Below are 14,169 nucleotides of genomic sequence, written 5' to 3' on the forward strand. Positions count from 1 at the left end.
TTGAGATAATTTTGTACCCAGTCACTTTGTTGAAGGTGTTGATCAGCTATGAGAGTTTAATAATGGAAATTTGGGGGTTATCTATACTATCATATGTGAATAACAATACTTTAATTTCTTCCTTTCCAATTTGTAACCCCTTGATCTCCTTTAGTTATCTTATTGCTCTAGCTAGAACTTGTCAAGCACTGTACTGAATAGACAGAAAGAGAGTTGACAGTCTTGTCTTGCCTCTGATCTTAGTGGAATTGCTTTAAGTTTCTCTCCATTTAATTTGGTGTGGGCAACTGGCTTACTGCATATTGCCTTTATTGTGTTTTGTTATGAGCTTTGTTTCCCTGATCTCTACAAGTGTATTATCATGAAGAGGTTTTAGCTTTTATTAGCAGTGTTTTCAAAGTCTGGTGAGATGATCATGTGTTTTTCTTTCAGTTTGTTTATATGGTGGATTATTTAACCACCCCTGCCTCCTTGGGATGCATGATACTTGATCATAGAGTTTGATGGTTTTGATGTATTCTTGGATTCAGTTTGTGAGTGTTCTATTGAGTATCTTTACCTCAATATTCATAAGAGTAATTGGTCTGAAATGCTCTTTCTTTATTCAGTATTTGTGTGGTTTATGTAGCAGAGTGATTGTGGCCTCATAGAATGTGTTTGGCCATCTTCCTCCTGTTTCTATTTTTGTGGAATAGTTTGAAGAATATTGATATTAACTCTTCTTTGAAAGTCTAGCAGAATTCTGAACTAAACCCATCTGACTCTGGGAAAATGCAGGGAAACAATACCTTCCACAATAGCCACAAATAATATAAAATATCTTGGTGTAACTTTAACCAAGCAAGTTAAAGTCCTAGTCAAGTATCTTAAGAAAGAAACTTTGGAAGATATCAGAACATGGAAAGATCTCCCATATTAATGGATAGATAGGATTAAACTAGTACAAAGAGCCTTCTTATCAAAAGCAATATACAGATTCAATGCAATTCCCATCAAAATCCCAACAAAAAATTTTCAGACCTTGAGAGAACAATTCTCTACTTCATATGCAAAACAAAACCAACAATAACAACAAAAACAACAAAACCAGGATAGGTAAAACAATCCTGTACACTAAAAGAACTTCAGGAGTTATCACCATCCTTGACTTCAAGATGTACCATAGAGCAATAGCAGGAAAAATTATACTGTATTGGCATAGAAGCAGACAGGTTGATCAATGGAACCAAATCAAAGACCGTTAAACATACCCACAAATTTACAGACACTTATTTTTTGACAAAGAAGCCAAAACCATACAATGGAAAAAAGAAAGCAGCTTCCATAAATGGTGCTAGTCTAACTGAATGTCTGCATGTAGAAAAATGCAAATAGACCTATATTCATCATTCTGCAGAATACTAAAGTCAAAGTGAAAGAAAGTCATCAATATAAAATAAGATACACTAAATATAATAGAAGAGAAACTAAGGAATATCCTTGACCAAATTAGTCTAAGAGATAACTTCCTGAACAGAACACCAATAACCCAGGCACTAAGATCAACAATTAATAAATGGAATCTCATGAAACTAAAACATTTTTTGTAAGGAAAAGGACTGTGTTGATAGGACAAAAATGGCAGCCTACAGAATGGGAAAACTACATCAGACAGTGGGCTAATATCCAAAATAAATAAAGAATTCAAAAAATTAGACATCAATAAACCAAATAACCCAAAATGGGGTACAGCACTAAACAGAATTATCAACAGAGGAATCACTAAATGCAGAGAAGCAATTGAAGAAACATTTAAAGTCCTTAGTCATCAGGAAAATGCCAATCAAAAGGATTCTGAGATTCCACCATATACCTGTCAGAATGGCTATGATCAAAACCAAGATGACAACACAAGTTTATGGAACAAGGGGAACACTCCTTCAGTGTTGGTGGGAGTGCAAACTTCTACAACCACTATGGAAATCAATCTCGTGGTTTATCAGAAAATTGATAATAGTTTTACCTCAGAACTCGCTATACTGCTTCAAGGCATATATATGCATAAGATGCTTCATCTTATCACAAGGATATTTGTTCCACTCTATTCATAGCAGCTTTACTCACAATAGCTAAAATTGGAAACAAACCATATGGCCCTCACTGGAAAAAATGGATAAAGAAAATGTGGTTTCTTTACACAATGGCGTACTACTCAGTTATTCAAAACATGAACTTTATGAAATTTTCAGACAAACGGGTGGAACTAGAATATATCATCCCAAGTGAGGTAAGCCAGACCCAGAAAGACGTACTTGAAATAAACTTGTAAGTTGATATTAACCTTAAAGTACAGGATACCCATGTACTTTATCCACAGAACCAAAAAGCTAAAGAACAAGGAGCTCAAGGGAGGATGCTTGAATCAGGAGGGGAAAAATAATCATTGGGGGTTGATAGAGGGAAGGAAGTGGGTGGAGACAGGATGAGTATGGAATTGTAGTAGGAGGATTATGTATAGGCATAACCAGGGAGAGAAGGTATGGAGAGTGAATTGAAATTTCTGCAGGCATGGACAGTACATCTCTAGGACATGACAGAAACCTGGGATGGGGGAGGCTCAAGGAAGTCTGTAAGGGTAACCCTAATTGTGACCCTTAGCAGCAGGAGATATGGAGCCTTAAGTGGCCATATTCTGTAGCCCAGCAGGACTCCCAGTGTAGGGATAAAGACATCAACCCACACATAAAATAATTATTTGACCCAAAATTTTTACTGTCTATAAAAAGTACAGGCACAAAAATAGAAAAATTACTGGCACCTCATGGTATCCATTCTATGGGCAAGAACCAATCCCTAACATTATTAATAATACTATGCTATTTTTGTAGACAGGAGCTTAACATAGTTCTCCTCTGAGGTGCTGCATCCAGTAGCTGGTAGAAACAGATGCAGGGACCCATAGTCAAACATTAGATGCAGCTCAGGAAATCTTATGGAAGAGCTGGGGGAAGGATTGATGACCCTAGGAGAGATAAGGTCTCCACAAAAGACCAAGAGTTAACTAACCTGGATCCTTGGGTGCTGGGCCCTATTTTGACTCTGGTTTGGGCCTGGAAGACAAACCTGAGCCTGGCTCAAGTTCCTGTGTCCTTGTGGGAGAGACTAAGCCTGGCTCGAGTTTTTAGACCTGTCTCAGTCACTTCCCTATCAGAGTGACACAGCAAGACCTGCGTGGCCCTGCCTCTGCCCTGCTGTTGCTGATGTAGAGCTTTGCCATTGGCCCTGTCAGTCACTCCGTACCATCCTTCACCCTTCCCCACCTCCTACATCATCTTACCTCAACAAAAATCTCCCTCCCTATGTTCCAAGCTTATATAAGCAAGAAACTGATGCCATAAAGTTGAGTTCCTGCTTTGACAGACTCCAGCCTGGGTGTGTTTCTTTTGGGCCATCTACATTCGCCATCTCGCTCAGCCCTGGAGAAATCTGGGCGGGAACCGGGATCTCTTTCCTCTCACCTGGACCTGCCATCAAGGAGCTAGCACTTGGGGGCTCATAGAGAATAAACCAACCAAAGACAAGGGCTAGACTTAGACCCAACCCACATAAGTAACAGATGTGCAGTTTGGTCTTCATTAGGATCCCCCAACAGCAAGAGTAAGGGTGTACTCTGACTCTGTGGCCTGCCTTTGTATTCCATTCTCCTAAATGGGCTGCTTTTCCCTGCCTCAGTGGGAGAGGATGTTTGATTTTCTTTTGTTATGGAAGCTCTCAACAATATTCTTGCTGATATGTATCTCTCTTCTTGCCTATCCTCCTAGAACTCATGTCACCTACTAGATACTTCACATTTCACATGACTGAGAACCTCAGAGTCTCACCCAGATACTGGCCTCAATCTGTCTACACACTTATTCATCCAGTATGTTCTGTGTACTTTATGTGATTGTCTTTGACTATATCTTAGAGGATATTATAACCTTAGGATCTATGCATCTTATTTCTGTTATATTTTCTTGTACTGCTTTATTTTCTCATGCTCTGGGATTTTATATCAGTCTTTGCTCTTTTGACCACATGCGTTCTTTTAAAAATATTGTACATCTGGATATTTCAACCACAATTTGATACTAGTCTAAGTGCTGTGTTTATAGTATTAGTGGAGTCCATACCTCTCATTTGAAAATCTTACAGATTTTCAAGTTGTGAATCTGTGCTTTGCTGAGCTTTATCCCTCGTGGTCATCTGAGATCTTATAATTAGGATTGAACTTTACAACAGAAATGTCCTCTAGTTTCTAACATACTAATTAGAGTTTTAACATCTTAGAGTAGTTTAAGCCAATTTTGTTGAATAAGAGTAATTCAGTGACTTTAAAATTAATCCCCCATTCTCATGGATAAAACTGTTTACAAACTAGGTGGCAGACATTGGTATATTACTTGTAGTTGAACTTGTAGTAGAGTATTCTACATCACCATTTTCTCTATTTGAACATTGTTCTCATATGAACCTTCCTTTGTGTTGCTCCTCTTTATGTTGTGAGGATTACTGGAGAAGTTAGTCCAGCCTTTCTCTGCAGGAAGCTACACTCTCTTCTTATATTCACAATAGTGCCATTGATTCTCAAATATTTCCTCATTTAATCCTAACAACTTTATCCCTTCTTTTTCTAGATGAAGAAATGTACTTAGATATTTTCTTAGTCAGGATTTATATTCCTGCACAAAACATCATGACCACGAAGCAAGTTGTGGAGGAAAGGGTTTATTCATCTTACACTTCCACATTGCTGTTCATGACAAAAGGAAGTCAGGATAGGAAATTGGACGCAGGAGTGGATGCAGAAGCCATGAAGGAATGCTGCTTACTGGCTTGCTTCCCCTGGCTTGCTCAGCTTGCTTTCTAATAGAACCCAGGACTACCAGCCCAGGGATAGCTCCACCCAAAATGGGCCCTACCACTCTTGATCACGAATTGAGAAAATGCCTTACAGCTGGATCTCTTGGAGGCATTTCCTCAAGGGAGGCTCCTTTCTCTGTGGTAACTGCAGCTTGTATCAAGTTGACATACAAAACCAGCCAGTAAAGATATGAACTAAAAATTACCTGAGTAAATTAGAAGGGCTAACTATTCATAGGACTAAGAGCCATATGTGAATGTTTATGCTGTGACCTTGCTTCTACATATACACATACTTAATGACATGTAGGACAGCTAAATAATAACAAACTTCCATGAACAATGTACCACTTAACTTCTCTGCAGGTGTCACAAAATACATACCATTTCAATTTTAACATCAAGATTTTGCAATATCTCCTAGGGCATGCATATTCATTTATACATTCTTCATGCATTAACTTATTTCATGTTCTATGTAGTTTAACGTAAACCATTAACATGACCATACTTTTACTACAGTGCTCCAGAATAGCATTAAGATTTGATGTGTTCCTTTGTCTTATGTGACTATGAATGAATACAAACCATGAGTATATTTTGTGAGTTTTGATAAGTGCATAAAATATAGAATGTTTTCCAAATTTGAACGATGTCTTTGGGTAGATACTTTCAAAAGACACTTTCTCCATTTCCATCATAGTTAGTATACGTGCTATCAAAGGAAGGATTCGCGTGTATCTTTTTTGGCATGGGTATTTCTATGTGTATTTGAGATCGAACCAACAGACTTGCACATGCTAAAATAAGATTTTTATTTTATTTCCAAATTGCTCAGAAAAGATTTCAGATTTCTTACATGAAAGCATAAAATAATAATTGCCGCAGGTTGAAAGCTTTTATGCAGGCAGACCTGTGGTGGTATATATTAAATGGAACCAGGGAGAAGGTTTACATTCAGGTCACATACAGAATTTGCACCTAAATAGTCAGAAATATTCCAGATCAGATTGACATCTGAATTATGGAAATCTAAGAGTAATCTGTTATCATAGAATCTCAATCCCAACTTAAGAAAAAAATACTACAGAAGCACTTTATATGTGTGTGTATGTGTGTGTGTGTGTGTGTGTGTTTAAAAAAGATAATGGTGAATAAAATTGTATCTAAATGTGTTGATCATGGTAATTGTTCATTAAAATTATTCTTTGACATGAAGTGATGCTTTTATTCGGGACATGAAGGGATGCTTTTAATCGGGAGAATTTCTGCAGAAGAGGGTACCTTGCTTCTATCTCATTCTACAGCATCCCTAGAGAATCTATGGAAATGCATCTTGGGTAGGTTCTTCACTGTTTTGGTAACCTTGGGCCTGACATCTGGGAATCATAATGCATTTTTATTTTTGGACTGGTTCTCATTGAAGTTTTTCCTCTAGCCTCCCAAAAAGATTGGATCTCAAGCTAGGATTCTGAGAAAAGTAAGCCTGGGTTTTGGCTATGATACAAGACTTGGAAACTGTGGTCTGTCTTGGGTTTCCTTCCCCAGAACAAATATTCTCTCAATTTTAAGGAGTCAAGAATGATGTTCCCGTCACCCTACATTTTGATTTGTTTTAGGGTAAATTATTGCAGCTTTTCAGGATCATAAATATATGCAATAAATTATTGAAGATATTTGTGGCCAAATTGCATTAACAATTCATGATAGGTAAATTTTGCAGCCACAAAAAGTTACCACAAACTTAGCAGCTTAAATCATAAAAAACGTATTGCCTCACACATCCTGTGGTCCAGTAATGTGGATATGCTGGACGATGCCCTTGAAGTAGGCTTCCCAAGACCACAATCAGCTTGTCAGCAGGGCGGGTCCCTGATGGTAGACTCTTGGGAGGAATCGGTTTCCAAGTTCATTCAAGTTGATGGCCAGATTTAGTTCCTGTGTCTCTAAGCCTAATGATTCCGTCTTTGCTAGCTTCAGCTGCTGGGTAGTTTTTACTTCTCAAGGCTGTCTCACTTTGTTCTAGTCCTGTATTGGTGACTCCTTTGTTATAGTGTGCTAACCCACCTGTCTCATTCTCTCCTTTCCACAAACTACCATGATACTCCATAAACCCAGAACAAAAAGTATGAGTGACTGTCATTTACAATAATGGTTTATGATTTTAGGATATTCTGAATTATTTTATCTTGCATAAGTTTTATATTAATGCAGTACAGTCATATGAGTGCATGCTTATAAGCAGTATTTAACTGGTACTTAATTTATATAATGTCTAGTCTCTCTCTCTCTCTCCATATATTATATAAATATATATATTATATATATATATATATATAATAGTCTATATATAGAGAAAATAGAAGTAGATGATAAATAGACTAAAATTACCTTTTTTAGTCTTTGTGCCAATCCCTTGAGTTAACTGCTTATTCATGCCTCTCTTATGAATGAGTAAAATCAATGGTAGTGCACCATAGCCAGGTTTGGGAATAGACATCTGCAAGCGAAGGTGGGAAGATTTGAACTCTGAGGTCATCCTGGGCTACATGACCATATATTATCTCCAAAAGAAATTCAACATTTGGAAAAGATGAGATGGGAACTTAAACTTTGAGATGTGTGACTGCAAAACCCATGCTTTTAGATAGATGCCATGTTTGCCAATGTTCCTTTTTCATTAGCAGTTGAGCTTATCAAAGCTATTGACACTTTGGGTCTTGTAACAGTCACTCCTTGTCCTCTATTTAGAGGACAAGTAGAGGGGGACAAAATATGCCTGCATATTGAATGTGCAAGATGTGGAGTGGAAGTAGCACAGGTATAGGAGCATCTATACAGTAGTAAATGGCCAGCCTTGAAAACACACATGCAAGTACCATGATGCAGACTAAGCAGTTGTATTTATACATCAGGAACATGCATGCAATAGCAATTAATGAATAAAAGAGGACAAGAATATAAAAGATGGTGGTGAGTGACACACGGAAGGATTGGGTGGGGGGATAGGGTAGGGGGATTAATGAAATTATGTAAGAACCTCAAAACAATAAAAGAAATAAACATAATTAGATTTTCAAACTTTGAAAATTCTATAGACTGAAGTTATATGGAGAAACAGCCCATTCAGTTGGAGTTAGTGCAGAGAGTATATGATCTCTTTAGGAAATATAAGTGTTCGCTGTAATAGTCCAAATAAGGAAATTAATCTATAATGCATGAAGTTTCACAAAAGATTTCCATGTCATTTTTTTGAAATGACATGTGTCCAGATTGAGAGTTTAACAGTATAGGAAATAGCTGTAGTATAAGCAATTTGTAGAGAATAATGAAAAACAGGCATCAGAACCTGTGATGTATAGAAAATGAATTTCTGATGCTTATCTCTATGTATGGGCATGCTAGGAAGCATGTTAGACTTTTATTTTAATAATTTCAGAAAAATGTTCAAACACACATAAAGTCATGTTGCAAAACACATACTGTATCTTTAAGTTCACAGAACAAAACTTAATTCCATTGCTCTCTATTGCTCAACATAAATCTCCTCCTCCTTTTCTAAACTAAACTAATCAAGCACCCCTGGCAGAGTCGTATGCTTTCAACTCTGGAGTCAGCACCTCTCTCTTATTGACTGGCCATGTTCCTCTAACAAAGTTTGTGTTGGCCATACTGGTGTCAAGAGGGTGGGACTCATATGCAGTTTCTTTTTTCTTTTGATCTTCTATTTGTCTTGCAAATTTCTGTCTCATCCTTTAATTGTTTTAGCTGTGAAGAATCTCTTTTGTGCCAGCTTGTTTTGAGTACGGCACACAGATGCAAGCAATGAAGTATCCAATCCCAGGGACAAACTGTGCACCACGTCCATGCTGGATGCAGTGTTTTACAAGACAAAGCCCATAGGCACGTTTTCAATTGAAAAATCCAGAAGGAACATTTCTCCAGCAGGCCAGAAGCAGAACCCTGCTTGTATCTCCCAGCAATTCCTGTTATGAAAATAAAGGCCTAAAATGTGAACTGAGTCACCACAGTTGTTCCGTATATGCCCAGTAATGCCTAGAAAACGAAAAGATCAGCTAGTAGAATGATACTGTCTTTCGGCCATTTTCCCTCCCTCTGCCCCAAACTGTTTTCATGTAGGATTATCTTCTCCCAGGCGAAACTCTGGGATTTAAAAAAAAAAAAAAAGATGCATTCATATTACCTAACTTATGTTTATCTAGTGCTCACAGAGACTAATGTATATGGACATTGTAAAAGAGAGGCTATTTCAAAGCCAAAACCAACCAAAAGAATCAAAAAGATAAAAATTAAGTAATAAAGCAAGAAAAGGAAGAAAGAAGGAAAGACAGAATTGGTCTGTTGTGTTAAATTGTACTTTAGAAAACCACCATACATAGTAGCTGTTTTCTTATACTTGCAAGTTATGTTTATACTTAGTCACACTCTTTTGCATATTCCTTCCAACATGGGGGTGATGGATAGCTTGTCTCTGGGATTGGATACCTCATTGCTTGCATGTGTCTGCTGTACTCAACACAAGTTGGAATGAAAGACATTATGCACAGCAAAGACAACTGAAGAATAAGGCAGAAATTTGCCAGAAATCAGAATATCAAAAGAAAAGAGAAACTGCATATGAGTCTCAGGGAGAGGAAACTGAAGAAACTCCTTTAGGATTGCAAGATGGGAGAAAAATGATGTGCACACCCTGTGACGGAAACGTCACAGAATGTGAAGCAAAAGGTGTGCTTTTGCTTACTTTCTGTTTAGGATAATCATGGGGAAATTAGAAATTAGAAATCCTCTAATCTTAATTTCCATATCAGTAAAATAAAGCTCAAAGAAGTCTAATTAATTAGGCACTTAGTTAGTTAAAACAGGGTCTCATTTAACCCAGGCTGGCCCAACACCCACTATGTAACTGAAACTGACCTTTATTTTAATTAATTAATTAATTAATTAATTTTTAAAATTTATTTTCATTTCAAGTATTATCTCCTAACCTGGTTTCCCCCCTCCTAGAAACCCCCTATCCCATACCCCCTCTTTCTGCTTCTGTGAGGGTGTTCCTCCACCTGCCCACTCTTGCCTCCCTGTCCTCTATTCTCCTACACAGGGGCATCTATCAACCCTTCATAGGACCAAAGAACTCTCTTCCTATTGATGCCTGACAAGGATGTCCTCTGTTTCATATCCAGCTGGAGCCATATGGACTCCTTGGTTGGTGGCTTAGTTTCTGGGAGCTTTATGCAGTCTGGTTCGTTGATCTGGCTGTTCTTCCTGTGGGGATCCAATTCCCTTTCAGCTCCTTCAGTCCTTTCTCTAACTCTTTCACTGTGGACCCTGCACTCAGTGCAGTGGTTAGCTGTGAGCATCTGACTCTGTATTTGTCAGGCTCTGGCAGGGCCTCTCAGGAGACAGATGCATCATGCTCCTTTCAGCAAGCATTTCTTAGCATCCACAATAGTGTCCGAGTTTGGTGACTGTGTATGGGATGAATCCCCAGGTAGGACAGTCTCTGGGTGGCCTTTCCTTCAGTTTCTCCTCTGCAGTTTGTCTCCATATTTTCTCCCAAGAGTATTTTGTTCCTCTTTCTAAGAAGAACCAAAGCACCCACACTTTAGTTTTCCTTCTTCTTGAGCATCATGTGATCTGTGAATTAATTATATCTTGGGTATTCAGAGCTTTTGGACTAATATCTACTTATCAATGAGTTCATACAATCTGTGTTCTTTTGTGATTGGGTTACCTCACTCAGGATGATATTTTCTAGTTCCAACCATTTATCTAAAAATTTCATGAATTCATTGTTTTTAATAGCTGTGTAGTAAATGTACCATATTTTCTGTATCCATTCCTCTGTTGAAGGACATCTTCGTCTGTTCAGCTTCTGGCTATTATAAAAAAGGCTGCTATAATATAATGGGACACAAAAAAGTGTATGACCTTCATTTTAAAATTCTTGACTCTTCTCCAGTCTGTCTCCCAAGTGCAGGTATATGTGTATACCTCTACAGATACATAGGTAAATGTCACTGATGTCATATTTTATGAATATCATGAAAAAATAACATAGAAAGTATACATATGTAAATTTGAACTAGAACATTATTTGTAGTCACCAAAAGTTTCATCTAGCCTTCTATCCCCAAACTTGTCTTTATCCCTCAGGTGTGAGTAAAAATGTGCCTTGGGTTCTGAGTAGACTACATGTATTCTTTAACCTTTTGACTAAGTTCCTAACCCTACTTCGTATACTTTACATGTAAAAATTGACTCAAGATTTCTATTTGTTCATTTGTAATGTTATAGATTGTACTGGGTGGTTTTGTGTGTCAACCTGACATAAGCTGCAGTTATCACAGAGAAAGGAGCCTCTCTTGAGGAAATGCCTCCATGAGATCTAGCTGTATTTTCTCAATTAGTGATCAAGGGTGAGAGGACCTATTGTGGGTGATGCCATCCCTGGGCTGGTAATCCTGGATTCTATAAGAAAGCAAGCTGAGCAAGTCAGGGGAAGCAAGCCAGTAAGTACCATCTGTCCATGGCCTCTGCATCAGCTCCTATTTTCTGACCTGCTTGAGTTCCTGTCCTGACTTCCTGTGGTAATGAACAATGTGGAAATATAAGCTGAATAAATCCTTTCCTCCTCAACTTGTTTCTTGGTCATGATGTTAGTGCAGGAATAGAAACCCTGTCAATTTTGTACCAGCATAGTGGGGTATTCCATGTTTGGGGGAGGACTATGGAAAGACTTTGGAACCTTGAGCTAGAAGAGCCATTGTGATGTAAAGAGCTCTGTGGAATGTTCTGTATGAGTTTGGAAGATAATGCTGAGAACAATGCAGAAGTGTTTCTGAGAGCACAAAGAAGCTGGGTTCCAGAGATAGCAAAGGTTGTACCTTGAGCTGCAGCTGGACTTGGTAATGTGTAAGAGTCACCCAGGTAGTACTGGTTTTGAAGGCATAAAGGGGTTGTGAAGAACAGCTGAGGCTTGGCACTGTGAGACGCCAAGTATGAAGGTTCAACCTCAGTTGCAGTTGATGGCCCAGGACTGAAGGGGTTATGTAAAGGATTTGAGTCTTGGCATCATTAAGAGAGCCTATGAGTAGCTGCTAATGAAGTCTAGTCCAGCAGAAGGTGCCAGTGTATTGGAGATGCCAGTACCATTTGATGATCACCAAGAAGAGCATCATCAATAGAGTAGATCAACCTGAGCTTAGAATGCTACAGAGGACAGAGCTGGAGAAATGATGGCAGCCCTTTGGAGGAACCTAAAAGATCTTGAGTGGATAACAGACATAGAGTTTGATATTGCTTTTTTTTAATTAGGTATTTTCTTCATTTACATTTTAAATGTTATCCCCTTTCCTAGTTTCCTCTCTGAAAGTCCCCCATTCCCTCCCCCTGCTCACTCACTCCCACTTCCTGACCCTGGCAATACCCTGTACTGGGGCATATAATCTTCACAAGACCAAGGGCCTCTCCTCCCATTGATGGCTGAATAGGACATCTTCTGCTAGATATGTAACTAGAGACACAAGCTCTGGGGGGTACTGGTTAGTTCATATTGTTGTTCCTCCTATAAGGTTGCAGACCCCTTTAGCTCCTTGGGGAGTTTCTTTAGCTCCTTCAGTGGGGCCCTGTGTTCCATTCAATAAATGACTGTGAGCATCCACTTCTGTATTTGCCAGGCACTGGCATAGCCTCACAAGAGATAACTATATCAGGGTCTTGTCAGCAAAATCTTGCTGACATATGAAATAGTGTCTGGGTTTGGTGTTTTTTTTATGGGATGGATCCCCAGGTGATTTTGCTTTTGATTGTGACTGTGCCCTGATATTTTTCCCTCTTAAAGTAAGAAAGAATTTTTATGGATCCCACAGTTAAGAGATTTTGAATTTAAAAAGACTGAATTGTAAAAAGAGATTGGATATTTTAAAGGGATTGAAATTTTAATATGTAAGAATTTGTAAAGGCTATGAGACATTTAAAGTTATTTAGATCTTGGGGATGAATAACAAAGTAAGGGTTGAGGCTTTATAGTGATGTGTTTGTGTGCCAAGTTGACAAAGGGTCAATTGTACTGGCTGGTTTGTATGACATAAGCTGGAGTTATCACAGCAGTGGACTAAGACAGATGCAGACACTTACAGTCAACTACTGGATTGAGGACAGGGACCCCTATGAAAGAGTCAGGAGATGGATTCAATCAACTGAAGGGGAGGGCACCCTCATAAGAAGAACAGCAGTATCAACTAACCAGGACCCTTGGGAGCTCCCAGAGGCTCAGAGACTAAGCCACCAACCTAAGAGCATACATGGGCTGGTCCAAGACACACAGGCACATATGTAGCAGAGGATTGCCTTGTCTGGCCTTAGTGGGAGAGGATGTGCCAAATCCTGTAGAGACTTGATGACACAGGGAAATGGGGTGCGCTGGAGGGCACCCTCTCAGAGGCAAATGGGAAAATGGAGGGAGGAACTCTATAAGGGAATGACTGAGCCGAAGGGCAGGGTTTGGAATGTAAATAAATAAAATCATTTAATAATACTAACACTACAGATAATAAATATATTGAAACTAAATCTGAAATATTCAATGAGCCTGTGTTGATATATCTAAAATGAAGGACAATACAAAAGAGTTTATCTCAGTAATAAATGGCAATCTACAAATGTCCAGGTTATGTCAAGCTTACGAATAGTAACTAAATAGCAATGAGCAATGGTGGTAGGTGATTTGAGTTATTATTTTATCCTATTTAAATCTACTTACTGACTCAAACCAGAAATCATCAACTAACATCCTTTTTAATTGAATGTTTTCTCTTTCCTATTAAGGTGTTTGTGGGTTTTATTTTCTGTTTGTGGGTTGAGCACTCATTCACTAGTAGATTTATAGTTTGCCAATATGTTCTATTTTCTAGATGTTCTTGTTTCTTCACAGTGATGATAAGTTTCTTTGCCACATGGAACTATTATAACTTAATGTAAACCCATTTGTCTTAATTGCCTGTGTTTTCTCTAATTTTGGGTAGTGTATAAAATAACCTTGTTCATTAAATTATATTAAATGGTGAGAGCTTTCATATATGTTTTTCTATTGTAACTAATTTTTGCTTTAAAATTTTGAGTTGTTTTTCCATAACTGGCAGAAATCTCACTCCCCCTTTCTGTAATCTAGCAGTTAATATATTGTTTTCTTACCATCATTTATTAAAAATACTTCCCTTTCTATAATCCACATTCTTGTATATTTATTGAAAAGTAGTTGGTTATCAA

Source organism: Mus pahari, chromosome 12 (genome assembly GCF_900095145.1).
Source record: "Mus pahari chromosome 12, PAHARI_EIJ_v1.1, whole genome shotgun sequence".
Taxonomy (NCBI): Eukaryota; Metazoa; Chordata; class Mammalia; order Rodentia; family Muridae; genus Mus; species Mus pahari.